At 37.7% G+C, this 26,714-nt stretch overlaps 1 long non-coding RNA gene across 1 annotated transcript; it reads left to right on the top strand.

Annotated features, from left to right (window-relative positions):
* The first annotated feature begins 77 nt into the window (after nucleotides 1-77).
* LOC113968977 lies at nucleotides 78-26,714 on the top strand. The gene is made up of 3 exons (XR_003534698.1): nucleotides 78-6,151; nucleotides 22,518-22,520; nucleotides 26,703-26,714. It is a non-coding gene; the product is annotated as an uncharacterized LOC113968977 (long non-coding RNA).

The raw sequence follows: 26,714 nt of genomic DNA, 5'->3' as shown, positions 1-26,714 counted from the left end.
TACAGATTGGAATACAAAGTTAAGGATGTTTGCAAAAACATATGATACTTAGTTTTATGTCCTCTCCCTCTCTAAGTACATCTCCAGGGCTTCTTCCTTTTTCCTTAATTCACACATGCTGACTATGTGAAAGAATGAATAGCTTAAAACCTGATATCCCTGATATCTCAGGGATATCCCCCTTAGACTGGAGATATCCTGGTATCATCAAGTTCTGCCCTGATAAAATTACTGAATAAAAATAGTGAAAATATTTGGGGGAACCTGAATGTGCAGTAGACTCATCTAGATGTTTCACTTTTGACCACAAGTCTTGGGATTAAAGCATCTCTGGTTGATCCCTGTAGCTGCTGACCTTTAGTGAACAACTGCTTAAAGTTCTCCTTCAGCAGTTGGGCAGATCTAAGGAGACAGGAGAAAAAACCCCAAGCAAACAACAAAAAACCAATATTAAAAAGATTGTCAAAGACAGCAGAAATAAAACCACCTTTTAAATCACTAAACTTATTCCTATTAATTGTGCATGATGCTGTGCTGTATAAATATAATCTTCCTCAAGCTTCAGCCAGTATCACCAAACACACAATAACGTTAGGTTTTTCCCTCCTCAGGGAGAATGACAGGCTTTGTTCATGCCACAGCCTCATTGCCACAGTCTGCAAACCTCCCAGTGTAGAAGTGCCACTGCAAATAGCGTAAGAGTCACAGCTGCCCTGTCCCTCAGAGATCATGGTGTTCCCACAGAAACCAGCACTCCCATGCTTATGTCCAAACCATGCAACACTTTGTAATAGAAAATAAATACTTTTTACAGCACTCAGAAGCAAATAGTGATCCTGTAAGATTCTTGTACATTTGGGTCAAATGTTTTTTAAAAAATTGAGAAAGACATAACAAGCAGTTTGGGGAGTGGTGTAAACTGGAATGTATCAGGTTCCCTAATGCTGCACGTTTCAGATTTCCACTGAAGAAGATGTCAGTCTCAGATGAACCAATGAAAGATTGTGTATCCAGTGATCAGACTTTGCTTCAGCTCTAGGTTGTTAGTCTCTCCTAGAATCCAGCTGTTTTTTTTTAGTATGGAGAATAAAGACACAAAGAATAAAGATGACCACTAAATTACAGCAGAGCAAAACTCGTACTCTCTTAACACACTGAATCTCAATAAATATTTCTGCTAAATATATAAGGAAAATTACTCCAGTGATATCTCAGGAAGTAATTATACTTCATTACCTTTGTAGGAGTAGCAAGGTTCAAGCCTGGTATAGTTTGTTTTTATTTTTCCCTAAAAAAGACATAATCATAAAATAAAAACCAAAATCCTTGAACAGCACAAAAGTGAAAGGGGAATAACATCTTTAATTTCATAAACCTCTGTCTAACCAAGGGGTTTAAAACAATAAACAATTCTAGTCCACATTGTTGAAGCTCAGCAGAATAAAATGAATCCAGAAGGTTTTGTATGTTCATAACTTCATTCCTGGTGATGAAAAGGCAGATACCAGATCAGGTAACCTTTTTCCCTAGAGGCATTTTGCTGCCTTTTGAGTAGGTATCAACAGTGGTTCGGTATTTACAGTTTCCATGTCTCTGCTGGCAAATAGGAATAGTGATCCTGACATCTTTCACAAAGCATTGTGAGCCCTGTGGATAAAAAGCATCATCAAAGAGCTTGGTGGTGTTATGGTTCAATAATTCTCTTGCAGCTCTGCTTATAGCCCTCATTGTGGAGCAAGTGCCAAAGGAATGACACAATGGTTACAGTCAAGAACTTTGGGTTGGGGCTTCATTAGTTATTGCCTGTAAAGAAACACTCTCAATAGCATGAAGCACTACAATCATTAAAACAGTGTTCAGGAAAAGCCCTCATTCCTATTTTTAGCACTAACTGGTGGGGAAATTGTGCATTCATCAGCTGTTGAAGCTACATGGCCGAGTATTGTCACTATTTATATCTGCTCTGAAAACAAAGAAGCAGGAGGATTTTTTTCCCAGCTAAGTACATTGTGCAGTAAAAGAGTTCAGCTTTCCCTAGGCAAGGTGCATAAAGCCTGCCAGACGCGGAGAGAAGCTGTCTCCAAATAGGGAACAAAGGTTTTACAACCATATTCTATCCTCATACTTTAGAAACCCAGTAAATTTCATGGGAGTAAAAAGGTTTTCTGCAGCCCTACCTGTTCTTTTTGTATAAATCTGGATACAGTTTTGGGTTTTCAGAGGTGTGTAACTTCCTGATTGGATATAAAGTTCTTTCAAGTGTCTTTAGAGGTATTAAGCCATAAATCTATTTTTGGCTGAAGATTTCAGGATATCCTAAGGGAAAAAAAAATTAAAATTACAATATTTTTTTTTAGTTTCTACTGCTGCCTCCCCTAAATATATAAACAGATACAAAAGATTTGATCAGACAACGCTGACCAAATCTGTGACTACCATGACATTCCAAATCAGTACTGAAATTGGCAGTAAATTCTTGTCTACAATCTGCTTAACGTGCACACATAAAGATGAGAAGGTAGATGGTTGTTTTAGCTGGGTAGGTTCTTTGGAATGTGGAATGGACCAGTTCTTTTATAAAATTGAGTTATTATTTAGGTAGGAGTGAACAGGAAGGTAGAAGATAATACTGCATGAATAATAGAAAGAGTTAAATTTGATGTGAAAAAAGGTGGAATTTAATCTTGTAGAAAAAAAGAGACATTAAAAGCATGAGTATCAAATGGTAAGCAAATGAAAACATGCTGTTTTCATGTCCAGAACTACAGCTATCAGAATGAACAAGAAAGAGAATGAATATGGGATGTTGAAGGGTTCTGAGATGACATACATGTGTATGCACACACACACGTGTGTATACATATATGTATAAAAAAAAAAATCACCTACTTAATCACACCATGGAGGTGGTGGTTGTGGTAACAAACTAGAACCTCCAGGTATTTAGCATGGTTGATATTGTCTCTAGTTACAGTTACATTACCTCCAGCAGAGCTGGGGAGGGAGCAAGACTGGGAGAGATGTTGCTACACTGTGCGTACATTAAAGTAGGAAATTTTAGGGCCAAGGAAGGCCCATGGGAGTTTGGGGCAAAACATTCTGTCTGCTGTGACTCAAATTCAAGGGTACAGTTACGACACGTTTTAATTTGAAGTAAGCAGTGGAGCTTTTGGACACAGACAACTGTGTTGATTAGTTTTAGAGATTTTCTACAACCAACATACTCTGTAGGCTTGATAGAGAACTGGGGACACCCAAGACAGACTACACTACGTATTGTGAAGGCCCTTAAATAAACTTTTTGTGCTGATACAATCTCCTAAGTGGCCACATAGTTAAGACTCTTGATTTTTGAAAATATACATAATACAAAAAGATTTCAAGGGTAACGATCATCCCGAACAAATTCGAGAGCTGAAGTTATTACCTTCATTCTCAGAATCAGCTGTTGGCACCTTTATTGGCTTCTCCACAAACTGATCTAAAAATGTGAGGTGCATCTGAAAAGAGATGAGAGTTTTCAATATTCTGTTACAAATAGTGCACCACCAGAATCTTGAGTAAATTCCTGATTGTGGTTAACAGGCAGTTCTGAACAAAGGGTCCTCACAACAGGGATGGAAAGATATAACATGGTGGGTTATTGCTTTGCAGAGTAATACACAGTATGGTTAGGCTTCCTAAGAACTGTTTCATCTAAATTTCAGTGTGTTTAGAAGTTGCTTCTAGACTCATAAAATCCTAGAAATAGGGATTAGTAGGCAGAAAAAGTAGTATAGGTAGAGTATTATGCTAACAGTGCAGAATTGTTCCTAGAATATATTTTCTAGTGTTAGGAGTGGGGGTGCTTCAACCTACTTAAATGTTTTTAGGCCTGAGGCTTCTACTGCTTCCCTTAGGAGATTGTTCTAGAGTCTATTAGAATTCACCACTAGAAAGCTTTTCCTGAAAATGAATTTAAATAATCCTTTTTGTAATTTTTATCTCATTAGTCCCAGTTATACCCTTTTGCACCACTCTAAATAATTCCTCTAACCATGATTTATATCCTTTGAATATTTTTAGATAGTTATCAAGTTCATTGCCTTTGCTCATTTATTAGAGATGCTGTGAATCCCTCCTTGTCCCAGTTCATTCCTTCAGTCTCATATTTCTTACCTTTTCATGAAACATCATTAATACAAAAACTAAGCCCTTGGAATTTCCTTACATTAGTCACGGTCAGTTCACTCTGTTAAGTGCTCTGTGTTGGTGTGTGTCACTGGTTGTCAAAGGTTAAACAATAAATTGAAACTTGATTTTTTAAAAAAATCTTTTCTGTAATCTATGGATAAGTTCTCATTATATGAATTTGGCAGTGTCTTTTATATCGGCATGATTTGACAAAGCCAACCAATAAATGCTGGAGCCAACCAAACAATAATACAAAGTTGTAATTTGTTAAAAATGAGATTGCTATCATTATTGTAAAACCAGACAGTGTCATTCAAGTGCCCATGCTTTTAAGTCTCCCTACACTAAACTATCATGAATACGTTCATTTAAGACAGATTGTGTTGCTTCTCCTCAAATCTCATTGGTAGAATGCACCTGCTTTCTAAAACAAGTACTCAAGATTTCCAGCCATGTGCTAACTGCTGCAAAGAAATAGAATTGTGCCAGCTCTTCTGATTACTGCCAAGCATTATATTGCAAATTTGTGATGCATTTATGGTCTCTGACTGGCATGATGACTAGATGGTTCATTTGCAAGCATGCCTCAAGCAAACCTCTGTTCTCTGGCTCAGAACCCTGATCACTCAGGCAAGCAGGAAGGATGTACACAGTCAGCTTGGGTCTTTTAATTGATCTGTTTCCTCCTTCTGCTCCTGCCTTGTGCACCTGGAAGCCAACCCAAAACTGAAATCCTTGTGCTCAAAGACCCACTGCATCACTAAGACCCGAGGGAAATAAAACCATTGTCCTCATTTGCTCTGTCTACAAGGGCTGGTGTGAAAGGGAGAGCAGGAACACAAAGGCTTCCAGTGGGGACTTTGGGGAACTCTACACTTCCCTCAGCACATCTTTGTCCCCAGTAGGTGTCAATCAGCATTGTGCAAACTATATTGTAGGAAGAGATAAATTGCCATCTTCTTGGTCACTTGCCACTTCTCTGCTCACCTTTCCAAAACGAGCCATTGCTCAAAGAGTAACCGAAGTCTAATAGACTTAGTGGGAAGATGAATGAGCCTTGTAAGGTGAGGAGGCTGCAACAAAAAGGGAGAGAGAAAAGAAGAGTAATTCCTGAGCAAGGAACTGTAAAACATGACTTAAAATGTGAGGAGCAGCAGAGCAGGAATCAGACATTCACCCTGAGTATTGCTGCAGTTTGGTGAAAGGGGTTGTTCTAATTAAAATTAACCATATAGTTATTAAAACTTTTATATGTTACTGAGAGTGTGGGATTTTGAAGAGTGAGAAATTCTCATCATGCTGAATGTAACAGCTGTGCTCTAGTTGGCTGGGACAATTCTATTTCATATTTCATCATAGCTTGACAGTAAAAGTGATACTTATCTGCCTGCAAAAATGTAGAACAGTTCATCACTTCCCAGATTGCTTCCATGTTGGTGTATTAGTTCTTGTTGAGGAGCAGTAACTGCAGTTGGTAGCATGTATTTTGTAGCTTGGGATTGCTTCCTAGCAGTCCAATTTCTGTGTAGTTGTGGCCACTTCTATTGATAATAAAAATATACCAGAGAAGGGATTCAAATAAAGATATGCTGTATGGTTGTGACTCCTTAAATATGTCTCAAACCAACAGACTCTTCAGTTCAGGAGAGATGCTCTTATATGAAATATTTTAATGTTTATGTGAAACAACCATAAACCACATCTTGAAATGTCTTGTTGCAGATGCTAACTGCATTTCTGAAAGCATGAATCTATACCATTTATGCAGTATGATGAATTAAATGACTATATGCAATTAAAAAGGTGAATATGAAATTATTTTTGAACAGATACAAATCTGCTGTGTAAAAAAAACCCCAACCCTTTCTATATGAAAATGTACAGTAAATTTTGACACATAATACAGTACATGGAACCTAACTTTACATATAGTGGGAAGAAGTTGTACAAAACCCCTTCCATGGCATAGTGGTGTCTTGTCAATTTGCACAGTCATTTATGAATTCAACATTGTTAATATCCATATGTTTTCCACATGACTGATTCAATGCATAATTGAAATAAATCTGTTATTTTAAAATTCGTCCTCTACATGTATAAAGCCAGATTCATTTTCTTGGTCACTATGGCACTTTCTGTGAATTGGCCAATAAATATAATTTTAGAATTTCACATAAAAGGTAATGTTCCGTAATCTTTATTTCACCAATTATTGGGATGGTCTCATTTCCTGAACAATAACCCTTGAACATTAACACGCCTCTGGTGGCAAAGGTTAAATATCTGGTCCGTATCTGTCAGCTCTTTTGCTAATTCCTAAGGAGGAATATGCCATATGTCAAAAAACTCAGTCCAGTTCTAGAACATCTACATAACATTTCATCCTGCTGCTGAAAATAGAGAAAGGGAAGCAAGGGAAAGGGAACTTTTTGAAGAGCTGTTGGTATTTACATTTAACAGCCATCTATTTTCACGCTTCATTTTGGTGTGATCAAAGATGATAAAATATTAAAGAGAAGGATGAATATGCCATGTATTACACACATAAAATGTGAAATAGTGCAAGGGGAAAAAACATACTTTTGAGTCCCCTGCCTATGAATTGCATTAGCACATGTAAGTGATATATGAGATCTTATCACATGCAGGAATACACCTGACTGCTTCTTCCCTTCTGCTCTGTCTAAAGCTCCCCTCCTTGTTGGCTCCTCAGGTTCTTTAACATGTTACACTGATTTCATAAGATACGATCTACAAATCACAGCACAGTAAAAACTCAACATAGACACTTCATTAGCCACATGCAGTTAAGTTCCCAAATTCAGATGAGATGCAATTCAGCTCTGAGATTTTCAGAAGCGTTCATCTCCCACTTCAGAAGCCTCAGTGACAAGCAAAAGCTTAACATGAACGTCCAAATCACTGTCTCCAGCCCTTGCTGGGCTGGGCTGAACACAACAAATGCTGAAAGCAGCAGTAGACTTTGCACTACTGATTTCAGTGGCAGAGCATCCCATGGCTGGCTGGAGTTCTGGAAACTTCAAACTCTCCCCAGTTCAAAGAACACAGAAATACTTTTCCAACTGCTATTTAAATATAGTATATACAATGGATAAAGCATATACTTTGAAAATAACTTTGCCTATGCAGTCAAAAATCTGCACGTACTAAGGTCAAGTATATGCAAAATGTCATAAAGCATTATCATACTTCTCTATAAATATGCAATAGCCTAAAAAAGTCTTACAAAACACAAGTCAAAATATGTAATGACTGAGAGCAAATTAAATATGTATAAACAGATGACAGATATTGATTTTTAACATCTTATTGACCTGTTGTTATTTGGACTGCATAACAAAATCCATTTTATGTATAAGAGGAGAAATATATACCTAAGTAAATTTTTGGAGATTTGCCTCAAATAGCCTATAAAATAACTTACATTTTTTCTTCACAGATTCACAGAATCATTTAAGTTGGAAAAGACCTCAAAAGTTCATCAAGTCCCACCTTTGTCCAAGCACCACCTTGTCTATTTGTGTTTGTGTACAATTTTTGAGTTTAAAAGAATAACACAGCTGTATTATTACAGAAGTTAAGCTAATAGCATTGGGCACATCAGCTTAAGGGATTTGCCTCATAGTTCTTGATATCTACTGGTCCATGATTTAATTTTCACTGATAACGGCTTACAGGAGGAATGAATTTTACAGTAGCCAGGCCTTCATAAATCCCTTATACTCCAAATTCATATAAACATGACTTTTGTATAAAGTTCCATTTCCTCTTTACCTAAGGAGGGCCAAGAAGACATATTTAAATAATACTTCCTGCAGTCCTGAAAGGTTATCCCCTTTAGCATAACATGTGATTAAATCTGGTCATTTTCCCTCTCTAATATTAAAACTTTGTGAGGGTCTGAAACATTACTTAGGAGTAGCTGTGCTGAGCATGCCACCAGCAAGGCTGGGCCCACCATTGGCCTGCATGGCTCCAAGGCTGTTTTCTTAATAGAAAAAGAGTTTTTAAATCTAATTATCCTTCCCTCCTTAGAAAGCAATGCCTGACTGCCTTCCCTCTCCCCTCATCCTTCAGTGCAATTTAGGTTTATACTTTTTGTGTGTCATTAGTTGATAAAATAAAAGAGGAAAGAAAGAAAATTGTATCACACACTAGCCCTACTTTGCACTTGGTGATCCTTGTGGGTCCCTTCCAAACCAACTCAGCATATTCTGTGATTCTGTGAAACATTTTCTGCCAGCTTCCACACTGCTCCCTGCCCAGGTCAGCAATACTCACAGTCCTCCTGCCTCTTCTGTCACTCTCCCCAAGAAAGAAGTTACAATCTGATGCTTCTCAACAAAAATGAGACAGACTAGTAAATAAGACCACAGGCAGTTTTTAAATTTCCCTGGCTGCTTGTGCATGAAAGGACTTAGGGGAAAGCTTACCAAGGGAATCAAAGAGTGCCTTCCAGCAGCGAAGCTACTAGAGACAGCAACTTTTTCAGTGGGACTTGTGTGAATCCTACTAACTTCTCAGTCAGAAATGTCTCCTCAAATGAAACCACCACCAAAAAGGGATTTACAGATATATACGAGTGATAAAAGTTGCTGCAGGAGTTCAGAAAGAAAAATTAATCTATGTAAAAGATTCTTGTAAAACGAAATTAATACACAGCTATCTCCAAATTTCCAAATTGTAAAATGTCATGTGCTGTAAAATTTATGGCATTACAAAAAGACATTGACAGAGATGTGTGTTAGACACAAAAATTACTACAGACCCTGGAGTGAGGAAAAACAGGTATTTTTTTCTGTGTTTTAAATTAGAGGGTTCAAAATGTCTTTCTAATATGACCTTAAAAAATAAAGAAAAAACTACAACTTCCCTGAACGTAATCACGGATAAAAGGAGGAAGAAGATATTTAGGTACATTGTTGCAAACATCATCCTTAAAACAGAGTTCATGCAGAAATGTAAGCAAAACTTTTAGAAATTTACCATTTAGTGAAAGAGTGCAACAGTTCTTCTGGGATTACTAAAAATCTGTAAGCAGGGCTTTATTTTTCACCCTTTCTAGCTCTGCTACCTGCTTTTTCAAAGGAAAAGGAAAGGAAAGGAAGGATTCAGTCTACTCTTGCTATCTTTCAGTATGGTGGTCAATGAAGAGGGCAAAAACTATGGATCTGGTTTGTGAAGTTTATGTCTTCACATAAGATAGGCAGGAATGAGATGCTAGAGTTTCAGTGATGCTTTAAGCTCAGTTACATCTTCAGAACAAGAAAAGTATTTTTTTGTTAAAGAGATGGTTGGCTCAGTTTATGGAGAGGTTTGGTTGTACTGCTTCATTTTACACACATTTTTGTATCTCCTCCTTACTGTGGTACCTGAGAGCTTTCTACATTTAACTGCAGTACATTTCTGCCTCATTCTTTCTATATTTATGACAACAGGAATCACCATCTCAATTAGCTATACTATTAGCAACTCCAGCAAGAACCAAATACTCAATTAATCTCTCTGGAGATTAAATGCTTGGAAGAACCTGCCGTAGTGACATCCACAGTCTGCCTTTCTTCAAGTAAAAGAACCCCTCCCATTTCTGAACTCTTCTTCTGTGTCACTCATGAGTGATAATATTATTCAAGATAGAAACAGCCATTCTGCAGGGAATAAAAGTTTCAAGAAGGGATTGCTCCTTATCGAGCTGCTCAGCTTCGCCTCACTGCTTTCCACTGTCTGTCTGATCTTTAGCTGTTTGTTGAGGCCTGTTTAATATTTCCCTTGTAAGATTTTGGGGGTAATCTTTCCTACTGCACATTTTGTAGACTATTGCACGGAGGACACTTGGAATTCTACCTGGAATGTGACATGGCAGAGCAGACAGAGATGAGCCTCAAATATGCCAACCTAGACCTTTTTGCCTCTCATCTTCGTAAGATTCTTCATCCTCCCTTGTTCTTCACTTTTACACCTATGAAATGGATCTAAAAAAACTTTTCCAGTTATCTTTTCTACTGTATGGTGTGTGCACCCTGCCTGTGGTCAGTCCAACATAACAGCTTATATAGCAAGATGACTAACTGAATACAATTACTGCAGATCATAAATATTGCCATTACAAGCAAATCTTGTTCTCACACAGTTCATTTGCAAACTGAATCAGATTGTGACATCCAGTTGTCTAACAGTGAATAGCTCTGTCCAGAGAAAGCAGATAATTGCAGTAGTCACAATCAGGTCCTAATGAAATTCTTTATTTATACTGAATATAGTTTTCTCCTTAAATACATGACAAATATAAAAAGATATGACAATCTCTATATATTAGGTAAGTTTAATATTAAAAAAAGATATTGTTTATCTAAGACTATAAAAATCTGTGTTTTCAATAACCCTAGGATCAGACCTACAGTGGTCTAGGACTGCTCTGAACCCTCTGAACATTAAGCTGAGTATTATTAAAGTATTTCATACAATGAAATGTCTTTTTTCAGGTAAAGAAGCACTATGAATTTCCAAAAATATTTAAAGACCTAGAAATACTTTCTACCATATTATCTATTCAATTAGTCTTATGGTCCAAAATTCCACAATACATACTAGAGGCCTCAGTTTTACACAAATAAGAATTGAAAATATATAATACCGGTGGGGGATGTCTCATGATAGGACAAAATCAAGCACAGTAAGAAGCAGAGAGGCACAGGCAGAACAGCAAGAGTAGTTCTGAAATGCACAGTTCTCATAGCTTCTCCTAGCACATTATGTTTTAAAGAGCAAAATCTAAATGCTGATGCCTACTTTCACTCTGACAAGGTGATCCTCCTACAAGGACAATCCAACATCGAGGCAAGACCTCATTCCAGGGATTTCTAGATTGTGACATTTTTATTTATTTTCTTAAACCTGAAATACTTCTGAGGCAGCTAAAAGGTAAGAACTAGAGCTTACATCCAAGGATAAAGCTGTCAGCCACCAGCATTGTATTGCCATCCTACATGTTTAGAAGAGAACAACAACTGCAGAGCTGATGAGACACTTGAAACTGGGAAAGGAGTGCAGAAATTCTGAAATTAGCATGCACAGAAGTTTGAGTTCAAAGTCTGCATCCCCTATATTTCTTCAGTTTAATGGCAGCATTGTCTTTTTTAGGTTTGTTTTCACAATAAATAAATGTCATTTGTCCTAAACAGCTGGTTTCAATCCCATTTAGGATAACTGAGGGAGCTCATTCAGAGACTGGAGTATTGTTGCAGAATATGTGTCCTCTGCTGCTTAAGTAAATGCCAAGGCAAAGCTGAGGCATTTAGTCAAAATAATTGTTGAGGTAAAAAGCCTGTTAAGGCAGGAAGCATCAATTTTATTTATGCTGTCTCAAAAGTCTAGAGTACACACAAGTTATTTTGCTTGCTAATTTTCAGTGAAGACAGGTATTTATTGTACTATTTTGTAAATATATCCATTCTAAGTGGAATAATTATCACAGGGAAAATGAAACCTAACTACTACATTTATTTGAGGGTGACAGAGCAAGAAATTAGCTAGGATTTTGAAACATGTCTGCTCTGTATTCTGGAAGTGGTTGCATTTTAGGGCACTTTTGTGTAGGTTGGCTTTCACAAGACATTGAACAATCACTTTCTGAAAACCATTTTGGCCATAATTGGACTGTCTCATCCAGAAACATCATCTTTGTTCAGCAGCTGCTTCAGAAACTCTATGTGATGAAAACCAATACCCACAGGACAGATACACACCCAGGCCCAAGAACTGACAGGCAACCTGTTCTTCCTTGGAAAGTCTGCTAATATTGGAGGTTAAAAGAAGGAGCAAACATTGTCATCCTACCACTTGCAGCAGCTGGAGCTGTGGGAGAAGGTTCAGGACCAGCAACCAGATATTACAAAACCTTCAACCAGACCATCACAGGCAACAGGAGTAAATGTGGAGATGGATGATGGAGCACTAAAGGAAGAAACAATAAATCAGAGTCTGGAGGGTGAAAGAGTATGAGTGATTTGCTGGAGTGCTGACAAAAAAGATTCAGCCTTGCTTTGGACACTGGACATGACTATTAATACAGGTTTTAAAACCAATAAAGGTTAAAATCTAGGTTTGCTAGTTGGCCTCTGAATTGGGAAATTGTCCAATTCTCAGGCCCTTGTGTAATCACAGAAAAAATACGGGTCTTAAATAAAGGGATTGATGCATTTTTTGTACTTATTTTTGTGCAGATCAGGTTACAATAACAAATAATTTTCTCCAATTTAAAATACAATTATTGAGCATTCAGACCCAATTTAAGCAAAGAGTTTTTGCTCATATGCACAGTCAAGGAAAGCAATTGTGTGTTCAGCAAATCCATACACAGAGCAAGAGAGGTGGTTGGTACATGTTAATGCAACAACATGTGTGAAAATTGAGACCACTCTGCATTTATATGACATTTATATACAGAAAAGTATTGTGGTTTTTACAGACTTTTTTTTCACACCACTGATTTTTTTGTTTTTAAAAAATAAATACCAGTTTTTCTTCAGGAAAAACGTTTTGAGATTTCTAAAAGGTGATATTTTAACTGCAAAAACTTTAATGAGACTTGTGGTATTGGGACTAGTGAAGGTTGGGAATAATCTTGATGACTGTTTAAAATAGTTTATAATCCAAGGAAGCTTAAAAATTTTTGACCAGACTACATCAGAAGATTCATGGCATAGCTAGAAATTTGTATGAAATACATAGATTTCCCAAGACCCAAAAATTATTACTACCTACTATGTCAGGTAAGACACCACAGTTTAAAAGCTAAACCATTTTACGATTGCCCTGGTTCTCCGAAGATAATCACATATCACAGAACCACAGCGTGGTTGAGTCTGGAACGGACCTCTGGAGGTTAGTTTGACCAACACCCCTGCTCAAGCAGGGTCCCCTACACCTCAAACAGGCTGCCCAGGACCACATTCAGATAGTTTTTTATACTCCCAAGAAAATAGACTCCACAGCCTCTCTGGGTAGCCTTTGCCAGCATTCAACGACCCGGACAGTAAAAAAGTGTCTCCTGTGTTTCGCTTTGTGCCCATTGCCTTCTGTCCTGTCACTGGGCACTATTGGAAGGACCCAGGACTCCTCTTCTTTATACCTTCCCTTGAGATATTTATATACTTTGATGAGATCCCTCATGAACCTCTTGGATGACAGAACTCATACTGTTTCCCTAGTATCTAGATTTCACTTATTAATACACTTGCTTCTGTTTTGGTTGTTGGTTTTTTTAACATCTTGTGTAAGAAAAATACTGGACTTGTGGACTTTTAGAAACTGAAGAATCCAAACTAAGCAGTGTATCACATGGAGTTATCAGATTCTGTTTATCTACCTCAGTGGAATTTATGTCTCTTCATATACTATTCTTCCCTTCTTCCCCTGTAGTTCTCAGTAAACATCTAGTGTTAAACTAAGACTCTTATTCAGTCAACAAGCAAAGATCAATAACTAGATGAAACAAAACACATGTTGGTTGTGTAATGCACTTTATATATTGATTAGTTAACTCTGTAAGGTATTTTGGATCTTTTGGCACAGAGGATGAGATGGGAATGTAAGCCACTCATTAGCCTCTCTGACTTGACAAGTACAATCAACTCAGATTAATCCTTCAGCAGTTTATCTGTGAATAAACAGTACAACAGGTGAAGCAGCTCCCAAGATGGCTTGATGCAAAGGCAGATGAATTGGAGAGGGCTTAACACCTCAGGTGTGCTGTCAAATAAATGCAGGTGCACTAACTCCATGGTCTGCCAAGAAGCCGAGCAGCTGTGTTTGCAGAGCACAGAACTGGGTCTAGTCAAGGCTGCCGTGCCTGAGCTGCTTTAGGTATAAAGTCAGGCTGGGTATCTCTGTACAATGCTCCCCACAGTCACCTTGTATTTTACACAGCTTATTAGCTCAGGCTCAGTGCTGTCTACAAAAGCCCCTAGAGTATCCAAGACATCAAAAGCCCCTCTAATATCTTCAAAAATGAAGAGCTGAGTATTAAAAATATTCCCCTAGCTTTTAAAAACTGTCAGTCTGTTTTTTAACACTTGCCAGACTTTTTTCTTCCATATTCTGTAACAGGATTCTCTGAAAATATTTGTGCATTGTGCCTCACTGATACTGTTCTTAAAACATCCTTTGATTCTTGTAAAGGGGGTTTGATACCCAGAAACAGGCTTCTGCTTATGTAGGCAGTGATTCATGGGCAGTGTCATTAGGAAGTGAATTGAAATCTCTGGAGTGCATCACAAACTGAGCTTTGCCAGTCTTTGCTGCTTGAGCCATGGTCAGATTCTGTGGTCCAGCTGAAATTTCTATCATGCTATCTAGCTGCTCTTAATACAAGGTATGCTTCATTAAGCACGAATTCGAAGTGAACAGGCTCTGAAGCTCTGGTTCAATAAAGTGCTGGAGGACAAACAGAACAACTGTTTTTATTCCTAGAAGTGTCAGCAAGACAAAGAACATTTTTTTCCACTGTATATCTACCTCGGAACCAGGTGCCTCTTTTAGAATGATAATTCCCTCACAGATATAATTTTTTTTCCCCTTTTACATAAAACTTATCTTGTTTCAGGCTTAGACAAAAGGCCAGTAAATACTGCACTGAAAGAAACACTTATTCTCAGAATCAATTTTTTTTACAAATCCCTAGCATAAAAACCTGCTAGTTAAAAAAGGAAGTCCTTCCAACCTGCCTTGCACTGCCAGGTGCAACTGAGGTACTTTCACTACAATGGGTCTGCTTTAACCATTCCCAAACCCTCCTGCAGTCACACTGCTGTCAGGCAGGCATCCCAGAGGAGATGTGTGTGTTCTGCACAGCCAGCCCACCCCTTGGAAGCAGCTGTCTTGTGACATTCTCTGGCCACGTGGGTCACAGCCATGGCTCAGCAAACAGGGTGTACATTGGGTTGGCCTGTTCTTTCATGAGGACTGCAGGTGCCTCGTTCTCTAACATATGTGCTCATAGTAAAGGCTACAAATTCACATGCAATTAAGTTACAGACAGAGAGGCAGCTCTAGTTCATCAGGTCCTTAATAATGATTGCTTTTCTACAGCAAAGAAAAAGTGGAGCTGTAAGTGAAAGGAGTAGAGTGCTCATCACAGCGATAAGGTTCACAGGAAGAGCCAGTACAAAGCATGAGCCTTAGTTTTGTCTTCACGTATCTCCTCTTATTTCAAAGCATGTTCAAAGTGGGGTCAGACTTCTGTCTCTATAAGGCTAGGAGCACCAGGTGGTTCCACTCTTTGGAAGTTACCTTGGGTTAATTTATTTCTGAGCTCAGGTGTCCAGTAGAATGAGGGGAACAGTCCCCCTCAACATTACCATGGATCCATAAGAGCATACAAAGAAAGAGGTATTAGTATGAAAAGGTGGCAGTTTACAGAACAACAGAGTGTGAAAAGGAGGTGGGAGAATCTGGTTAAAAGGACAATATGAAGGCAGAGTCTGTGAGGCAAGTGGCACAAGGACTGAGTGACTAACTATAGTAATTAGTGCTGTGCAGTGTAAGACTGATCGATGCTGGCTGATTTGTGTTGGCAGGCACCAGCAATTGTTTAAGTGCATTCATTTTGTCCAGCTCCAGTTTACAAGGGTTGTGATTGACTTTTAAGGAGTTACATGAAGAGGCTATTCAATTGCCAAGTCTTCTTCCAGTTACTCAGCTTTCACAAATGTGAGAAAACAGTGAGTCTGTGTGTTACATCTAGCTTGCTTCTTTTGGCAAGCCAAGGAAAGGTTCATTGTCTACTTTAATGGAATACTTATAGCATTTCTACTTTATTGTTTCTGTAGAGGGACTGTTGACCCTTAATGGCTCAAAACTCAGTATCTCCTGACTTACTCTGTAAGTACTTTGCTTCTAAATAGCTCCATTGTTTCCTAGCACCTGAGACTAATTTTTTCTTCCTTCTATCATATTTTTGTTGTGATCATGACTGCTTAAACTCTTCATTTCTCTTTAGGTTAACGTCATTTGCATCTCTAGTCATGTTCCTTGGCTATATAAATACTTTAGGAAGAGGTAGCCTATTTTGGCCATTGTACAGCAGAGAGGCAGGTTGTCCAGAAATATTTCAAATCTCAACTGTTTGAGTCATGTAACTATAGTATTTTACACATTCCATAAGTTCCTAATTCTATTAAGTGTGCCATTCAGCTTGTCCTTTCTAAGGACCTCCAATGTTAAATCCAGTTACCCAAGCTTTCCAAATAAGTAACCTGAAACAGAACATCTCATACATTCAAACGACAATAAGGGTTGCTCAAGGTTCCAGTTACTCTGCAGCAAAGCTTGACAAAGGTCCCCTAATAGTGTATTTTATGCAAATCAGAATACATGAAGAACAGATTTAACAAGAAACATAGCAACTATCCTTAATAGTAAAAGTTCTATAGAACATAAAGTAATAGAATCAGTTGGGAAAAGTGAGGAAATAATGGTAGGAGAGACCCTAACCCTTCAGGAAAGCTTGTCTTAGGAAAGCCTCCTTTCTCCTCCCCAAGGAGCTAACAGCACTTAAACTACTCCTTCCCACTATTGAATTTCCAGATAAGAACTATTAACCACCAGAAAAACATCTAATCCTTTTGCCCTATAAAAGCTTTTGCATCTGGAAGAGCGGAGACTCACAAACATAGCACGGACATTTTAGGACAAGTAGCTGCCATTAGCTACCAGTCAAGTTCTTCAGTGCCAGTGTGCTGCCCACATGTGATGGCCCATGGAAGTCAATCCAGGGCTCAGCTCCCTGGCTATGTTTACGTGGCACAGCACAGGGGACTGTGCTGAGCTACAGGAACAAGCCTGGACAAACCAGCTTAACCACACAATACTTCCATCACAGGGCTAATTAACACATCTCTGATACTGGTGCACAGATTTGAACTGTACTGAGCAAAATCCTGATAAAAGAACAGACAGAGAACAGGGATCATATCAGACAACTGAGAAAACTACAACCTTTGGGATATACTAGACATTCTTAGCAATTTAAGAAAAATTGTAGCTGATCACCATCTTGGCTATTAACCAGCCAATTTTTGTGTATATTATAGTAGAGGGGGTTTTTCAAGTATAGACATGAAGTGAATTTCTCAAGGAACCAAAATTTTGAAAATAATGTGGCTTTTCTACCTCAAGCCTATGTGAAAATACTCAATTCTCAAAAGTATCACAAAAGAAATGAGTAATCATCCAAAAGAATATGATCATACTGAACAAAACAAACCTACAGAAATTAATTCCTCTGGGAAATTCTGGCAGATTTTTAAAACCAGCCTCTGAGATTTGCTAGCAGAGGTATAATTATTCATGATCTTCTGAAGGATGATTAAAAAAAAAAAACCTACAAAAAGAGCAATTGCTCTTTATTACATACAGTATCTCTTTGGAACAAATTCAATAGAATCCTCTTGGGTTTATTCTTAATTGGTTTCATAGGATGCTCCCATAAGGGAAACATTTTTGAACAAAATTCCACTGAGATCTTTTCATCATCTTTGCATAATTCTGATCATATATCATTACTGAAAGCCTGTTATATTTCTAGCCCCAAGTCTAACATAAAACATTTATTCTTCTGACATTTCTTATGCTAAGCCTCAGATACAGAAAAGACCACAAAGCATGTTAGGTATGGTATTTGATAAGCTACTTGTGCTTGAAGAAAAGAATATTTAACAAACATCCTGTGATTTATAAGTGAAAGAATAAAATAATGAAAGAAACAAATTTACAGGGAAAGAGTATCCTTATTAATTCAACAATGCTCTCATCACTTTCACAGCTCACACTCATTATGCATTACTTGAAGCTACTTATTTTGAGAGGGAAAATTGCACCTTGCAGACACCTTCACTGTATTACTAAGTACCAGGATCATATTTTTCTTTCCTACTTATCTCTGGTCTGAAAATGAAATAATTATGTGGGTTTTTTCCATTTTCTCATGACAACCAAACATTAAGATTGGTCAGCAGTTATCTGAAGACACTGCAGGTAATCCACATTGTTTAATTTACATGGCAGACACTCATAGTCAGCAGACCCCTGAAGCTTGGTACATGTCCATAAAGGGGCAGGACTTGCCTAAAAGGATTCTAAAGTTCTAGGGTTCCAAACAAAATATCCAGAGAGGCCAGTTACCAGCTGTAATATTTTCTTGTAAGCCCTGGCACAGAAGCACATTAAGAGAGAAACAGAGATATGAAGCTACCTTTCAATAATACAGGTCAATAACACAGTTTGTTGATGAAGATCTAGACAAATGTGCAATATAAATTCCAAAGGTACCCAATTCTTCCTGGTTTCTTCATGCCTCTTAAACCTTCATAAATTTGGTGATTAATACTCAGCTGTAAAAGTCTTTTCTTAGGGTTAAGCCAGTGATCCAAAGTGACAGAACAAACAGTAAATTGACATTCACCCTCTGCAGAATAAAATAATCAGAATGATAGTGCTAAAAACATGAACATGGACATGCTAATATGCCTTAACAAACACATGCTAACTTTTTTAAGCCATGATGACAGAATTGCTGTTCAGAACAAAAAGAAAAATCAAGAACATCACTAACCAGTTGTTCTTATTGAGAGCTGGCAATCATTCCATCCACAAACTGATCAGTAATGGAAATGCAATGTGGAACAACTGAAACCAGTTGACAAACTGGCTTGATCAGGAGTAGCCTTTCAATTCAAAGGACACTACTTGACATGATGATGTCATCAGCAGAGCGAAAAAACTTAAATAGTATTCACTAAAGCAAAAGACCCCCCTCAGCAACATGAAGACAGTAGGGGTTCAAGCACATTTACCGGCAGGGACCCCAAGTGTGTGAAAGCATCACTATTTAGCTACCACACAAAATTGGTACAAAGGGCAGAGAATCAGGACCAGAATATCCAAACCATATCTAAATGTGATCAATTCTCAAATGGAATACTAAAACTGTACACCTTATGTGTGCGTGACTCCCTCTTCCCCACATCACAAAAAAAAAAAAAAAATTGTTTCTTAATCCATGAGAAAGAATCTAAGAAAAAAAACACCCTACTTGCAACTTACTACATTGTTAAATGCATGTTAAATGACTAGGAAAAAAAAAAAGAAGGGTTGGGTTAATGTATTACAGGATCTCACAGTATAAAGTGTAGAGAAGCACATGATCATCTTTATTCTGTATTTGAACTTGATTTTTCTAATCTCTAAGGCACTACTAGAAGATTTTCTAATAGGAAAAGTTTTGTTCTCTTGGGTAAAAGCTTTCAATTGCTATGATTTTTCTCTTACTACCTCAAGGATAATTACCTTCTCTAACCACTGATACATTGCCTGCTTAGAATCTTCCACTTCTTTGACCAAGGAGTTCAATTTAATAGAAAAATTTTAATCTTCCCTTCCAAGGAGCTTCAGTAGTGCTTTAATTTCATTGGTCTAGGAGGTAATCAAATCCAGCACTTCTGTAGAATCTCTGTTTTCAATAGCTGTCCCAAAGTTTAACCTGACAGAGATTGCCTGACCTTCCTGACTACCCCATGGGACAAACAGACACTGAGGGACAGAAACAGGACAAATCTGTGGCCAGCACAGGGCTTCTAAAAGGTCTTAGAACATGAATGCCCTATGTGAAGCAGGTGATGTAGCTCCTTTGTACTTTCCCTGGTCACTCTGCTGGTGGCTGTAGCATCACATTTGTTTTTCCTGTCACCAGAGGTAAAGCTAGTGCCAGGTGTGATACCACGGGTTAGGTTTCCAAAGACAGAGGAAAACTCAAAGAGTTCAAAAAGAAGCTGATGGAGGTTTTATTCTATTTATGATTTGTTCAAGAGTCATTAAGTAGGAAGATATTGTCCCCAGTTCAATAATTCCTAGGTTTGCACATTTCTGTGGAGTGAAAGGGTTGCAACAGAAGACAAAACGATATCTTTGCATTGTTCCAATATTCTTACCTTGGGCTACAGTGCTGATGCCTGAGACAGGACTGACCATGCATTGACCACACCTGACAATTCCTTATGAACTTACAAGTGCTTATTTGAATATTCACTTTTCAATAGTAACACTAAAGATTTAGCTCACAAAGGAAAAAAGGTTGCTGGAGTCATCACCCCAACTACAGAGCTCGAAGAGAATTCAGCCTTCCTTTGTCCCCCATCCACTGCTTTGCCCCTAGATTTCTGCTGCAGACTGAAGCCTACCTGGCATCCACAGGTGCTACTGGTTTTCTATGGATCAGGTTAATTTTAAACAAGTTTTTCTCTACTGTAGCCAAACAAACTTGAATGATTTTAAAAATGAAAAGAGTCTCCGAACAGCCCCAGTATATATGAACTAAGTAAACACCACAGCTGAACTCATGAACTCTCACTGTATTTTCCTGCTGTCTAAATTACGTATCTTCTGTGCTTTATTTAGATCACCCAAACCTCTCTTTCCTTTAGCCTGGATGATGAAGACCTGATCACAGACCTAATAAAAATGATTATGTGATGACTTTTAAAACTGCTTAGGGATGTAGATTAGCACCTAGTGAGACTTTAAATAGCATTTAGGAGCCTCATTCTAATAGGAATCTATTTGTCAAAACAACCTTACAAATTTGGCCCATAAAAGCTTAACCATTCACTTTAATGAACACAGACTGGTATCTATAAAGATGATGAAGAAAGAAAATTCACTGTATAGTTAGTAGGTTAATAAAATATTACAATTATAACCACATCTTAGTAACTTAGCTGCTTCAAAAATCCATGTTCCTTTTGTACTCACTCATTTTGCTTTCTCCTGAGCTTCAATCTTTTTTTTTGCTACACTCTTTCTAACTGTTTTTGAAAACTTCCAGCCTAAGGCAGTCAGACAGTCTCTGCAGGGACTCCTTTTACAAGGAGACTTGATCATCACTTGATGACATGTAGTCTAATTAGCAAATCAGGTAAGGGTGGGCAAGGCAGCAGGGGTAAAACCCATTAAAAGCAACCAGTACTTAATTAATTTTATTGGGAGTGTAAAAATTCATTTTATTATTGTTTTTTCTTTTCCACAAAGAGTCTGCTTTATCAGAAGTCTTGTGCCCTGAACCATTAATTAATTAAACTTATGGTTTCATCCAGCTCTCAGAGTAACCTGCTTAATTTCATCTTATCTGAAAGGAAACTCCCCAGTAATTTTGTACTTCCTTGAATTTCAGCTACTTACCTGTTTTAAAATCAGGAACTTTGGAATCTCATTGTTCACTAATATGGCTTTTAGGATTATTTTTACTATCAATATGAATGTACGATGCACTAAGGCAGGCTATTTATCACATTTTATTTTAGAAATTCATATAGGATTTAAGTTGCTTGTATTGAAAATCTTTCCCACTGCATCTCTTTGTTGCAGTCTATAGGTAGTATCTGGATTGTTCTCTGGTGCTGCCACTATAACAAACTGTTCTTGACAAACTATTTTATCACTGCAATCTCTAAAGTGGATGCAATCAAACAGTCTTAACAAAATCTCCTTTGCTTCAATTCTGTCCAGTACAACAGCCTTTTGGGTGGCTGGTTTCAGGAAGCACATGGACATTTCTTTTAGCCCAGAACATCCAAGGGCATCACTTGACTCTCCCAGAAAAAACTGGCCAGGAGAATGTCTTAACAGAGACAGTAGCAGCATCTAAAGGCTTCAAAATCCTTTGCAAGGACTAAAAAAGTAGAAGATGGAGGACAATATAAGGAGGACATACAGCTATTTTTTACCTTCCCTTTAAATTATTGCAGCAGTGGAAAAAGATTGAGTTCAAAGATCTGGCAAATATTAAGTTTTTGAGAACCTTTCTAGTCCAATTTTTGCTGTTGTCAGGAAAAAAAATAGGAACAGGTGGACTCATACAGCTGTAAATTCATAACTGTCAAGTGGAACTCAGTATTCAAAATGTATTTGATAGAAATAGAATAGCCAATTATCCTTTTATAAATGCAAAAACGTAACACCCTATTACCTAAAGCTGGTGCTGTACAATTACAAGTGGGTGTAAGGCCATTCATCTCAGCTTTTAGATGAGTTCTCCTCCGATCTTTTCTCATCCTGCTTTTGTATTTGAAATAGAACTTCCCTGAACTTGAACAGAATGAAATGTCAGTAGTATGAATGATCACAGAATCCAAAGTTTAAACTTGCACATGCATAGATTTGCCCTGGGAATTCTTTCATCCTATCAAGCAATAGTGCCAGATGCATTCTCAAAAAAAAAAAAAAACACAAGAGAAAAAAAAAGCTTTAGCATCAAGATTGTTTACAACAAGTCAGTGGTAAAAGAGAAGGCAGAACTTAAGCCCATGAGACTAAAAGTGTTTTAAGAAAATCATGAAGCAGATTCAAGGGAATTGAGGCTACTGAAAGGCATCCCCTATGTATAGTAAAATAGGCTATGTATCTTTGCAGATTACTTTAGCACTTTATTCCCCAAAGCTTAGTGACAATGTGCTTATGTGTTTTCTTGCATGGCTGCTTTGGATGACCAATGACCTCTCAGGAAGATTTTAGCAAGTGTTGACTAATTATTCCTGACATTTTGCATCATGCTGTCAGCTGTCATGAATGAAGGCAAACTTGTACCAGAGAACAAGAACCCCCCATACAATTAGTTCTACATAAGTGTATTGAAAAAAAACTGTCAAAGCGAGTTAGCTCACCAATGAGTCCATCTCCAGGCATCACGGTCTTAACTTTTGTATTCACTCAAGAACAAAAATTCAACAACTAAAGTAACACAAATTGAGTATAATCGGTATTTCTCACCCAAAAAATTACTGCATGAACAGAAGGAAGTTTAGTAAAAGCTATATTGCAATGGGTGGCTGAACAAGATCCATCTTAAAAAAAAACAGGAAATGTTGATATTACCTGTTTCCAAGAGGAGAAAACTGTAAACCTTCTGAAGAACGAGACAAGACTCTGCAGAGTATATAGACTAGACAAGAACAGAAACAGAAAAGTCCTTGTCTACAAAGCAGTATTCTAACTCACACTTCTCTCTGCCTGGGAACTGGGAAAGTGGTGTGCTCCAGCCAGGGACACATACCTATTTCAAAGTTATTAGAATTGTTAGCTGTTAGTCTCATTAATCTAACCACTGAGAAAGGATGAGGGATGCCTGTTTGTGACCTTACTTGTTCCTTTAAGCAAAGACCTGGCTCATATCCCTCTAACTTAGAGCACAGGTAGAGCTGGATCATCTGATCTGACTACACAGCCATGCCTTGCCAGAGCACTGAAGAGATCACGGGTATGGTCCTTAATGCCAGAGTTTTCCATTGCTGGTATCAGAGGAAAGAGGATGAGACCTTACATAGGCAGGAAGTGTAATATCAACAGAGCAGCTGTCAGGTGAAACAGATAAAACAGAACACTGGGTAAAGCTGAAATGATCCTGTATCAAGGAGAAATTCAGGGGTAATATGCCCAGCAGGGTGAGCTGCAGCCTTCGTCAGCTGACTTAACTGCTTGTGCATCCTTCGAACCAGAAAGTTGATGCTCCTCACAGAAAGCAACAGGGTTTCTGGAGCAAAGGCCCCTCTGTGCTGCAATGCTGTGTTTTGTGTCTGTTCCACGCCAGAAAGCCGAAGGAATAGTAGGTCAACAGAGATCTTCAAAGAATCAGAAAAAATACTGGTGAAAGAAATAAATTTGACTGGCTAAACCAGCAGAAGCAATACTGCATTTCTTTCTTTTCTCACAGACTCCAGCTCCTAAAAAACACAGGCAATGTTCTGCTGATTTATTTCCCCAGAGATGCAGAGCTGAAATTGTCAGAGAGAAAAAGAAATAAAAGTTGTGTCTGATATGACAACTATTCCTGAAAAAAGCAATAATAAAGAAATGAATCTCTTGTATACATTTGTTCAATTCAATTAGAATATAAGATGTTTGTTTCTCCTAGAGTTCTGCTCCATATAACAGACACATAAAGTTAGAATAACCTTGATTGCATCAGACCAAACCCAATAATAATTTCCAAATTCTTATGAAAACAAGTCATTTTTTAATAAGTCATATTAGTTATTTGCTACCACTTTAATAATAAATGAGTTTTGAAAAATCAGGTATATATTTGAAGAAAGGGTACAGGCTCATTTTTTGAATGACATTTGCAAAAATAACTTCATGCAGCTCTTTATGAAACACACTTTTCAGTTACTCTGCAGATTTTTTACCCTTTACTGCTATAACAACATAGTGTTACTTTTAACTACAGCAGCAACTGGTATTTTCCAGTCAATTTGCTCTGAGTGACAACATGTAGATTTGATTTGGTTTTCCTCTGCAGGAAAGAAAATATTAAAAGATGCTTGGAATATACTAATGTGAACAAAATAGTAATAGAAAGAAAAACTTTTTGTGAAGCTATAATGTCCTGATTTACAGAAGTGTAAAACTTATTTGGCAAAAAAAAAATAACATTTCACCTGCCAACAAACCATAAGAATAGAAAAAGCCCAAAAGATAAAATAAACATGGGAGAGAATGCTTTCCCTTTGCTGAAGGGAAGAGAAATTTAGAAACATTTAAGACATATTTGTGTTGTGTGTGATTGTTACTCATTACATCTAATCAAGAGGCATCTCAATATTTTCTCTGACAGTGGAACTCTATGAAAGGCAGTCTCTGCCACCAAGACTTCAAAATTCAAAATCTAGGTTAAAAAATTGTTGTGATTAACCCTGTTTTACAGAATTAGAGCCCAAAGGATTGTAGGGCCAAACTTTGAGAAGTTCTGCACTCACAAAGCAGCTCTAAATTTAGGGGTGTTAATTTTTCAGTAGGAACCATGTCTCCACAACAAACCAAAGATGGATCATGGCTGTGTGTGCTGCTCCTGTCTGTGTGTGAGGTGGCAACAACGAAAATGCAGCAACAGACAGAAGGAATTGGCAGCCCCAGCCTTTGCAGTGCAGGGCTTTCAACATAATTGCTGACACACACCAGAAAAATTCCTGTCCTTATATCTATTCTGATCCTGCTGCCCATTCTGGCTCAGTTTCATTATCCAGGCATGCCCTCACCTCACTCTGCAGTCATACCTTCTGCAAGCTCCAGGTTTTCAGAAGCTTGTAGAGGAATCACATGCATCTTCCTTTCTCAGTTACAAAACCAGATACATCGAAATAAACTGTTAAACTACAGAGGAACAAACTGCTCATCTCTACTTCTGCAGTAGAAAACTTAGAATTATTACATGTATAATACAACTCAGTAAAGTTTAACGAGTTTCTGAAAAAGTAATCTTGCTTTATTATCCCAAATTCGTAGGCTAGACCGATATATAAGTGATTTAACAACAGCACACACAGCTTCACTAACATTTTTATGGACAGTTCAATGAGCAAAGGAGACAGAACTTATTTTGAAGATCCAGTTTGATATGCTTCTTCTGGCTTTATGGCATGCAAGCAAAAAGTGTATATGTAAGCTTAACAAGAGATGGACAGAAGATAGTTGACATAATTTCCTTCCCCACCAAAGAGAAAACAGATGGAGACATTATCTCTGCAACTGTATTTAAATTTTGGATTCTAGATGAGAAATTGTTAAGTCCACTTATGTGATACCAAAATTGCTGCTGACCCCAGCAACTGGAAGCAGACATACTTCAGAAGCTCTGCCCTCATTAGCTTTCCCATTCATTCCTGGAGATACCAAAACAACTTGTTAATTTTAACTATTATTTAACTTCACGAAGTATGGGCAACTTCTGACAACTTGAACAAACAGCAGAACATTGTGGAGCAGACACAAAATTGTTTATCTAAATAACAAATAAAATATCCATTATTCATGAATAAGCCAGCAGTGAAGGATGAATACTGTACTATATAAAAAACTTTGAGTTTTTTGAGCCTAAGTATCTGTTGTGTGCTATGTTTTAATTGGAGCTGCATAAAATCTGAAGTATTGATTCCCAAGGGCATAAGCAAGTATTATTTTTGGTTTAGATTCAGAAAGTTTCCCACACAATGCAGGATTTATTGAAATTTCTTTTAACAACAAAAAGCTGACATAGGGTTATATTATGCTTGTGTCCTCTGTAATTTACAGTTTATAATACTTGTCAAAGTTAATGAGATTGGTGTGTATATATGTTTAAATAAGAGCCCACCCTCCTGATACATGCAGAAAAAATGTAAAAAAAATAATTCCTTCATATCTCTGAGGGTTGTTTTCTACTACAGAGCAAAAATTGAGACCAGATGGCAACATAGCCAAACTTTCAGGGCTATTTAGGAAATTTTAGGCTACATGTCAAGATTTAGGCTAAATGAAACCATTTTCTTTTTGCAGACTGAGAACCTGATGGACAGAGGCTAACAACAGGACACCAAAGTGGGATAAGAACACAGACCTTCCTTCTCTTAAACAAGAACAACACAGGATCATAGCAAACACATCTTGTACATCTCCACAGGATGTATTTCCACAGGAGGGAGCAGAAAAGCCATGTC

Source organism: Neopelma chrysocephalum, unplaced genomic scaffold, assembly GCF_003984885.1.
Source record: "Neopelma chrysocephalum unplaced genomic scaffold, ASM398488v2 Primary Assembly neopelma1_70, whole genome shotgun sequence".
Lineage (NCBI taxonomy): Eukaryota > Metazoa > Chordata > Aves > Passeriformes > Pipridae > Neopelma > Neopelma chrysocephalum.
This window is presented reverse-complemented; position numbering and strand designations above follow the sequence as displayed.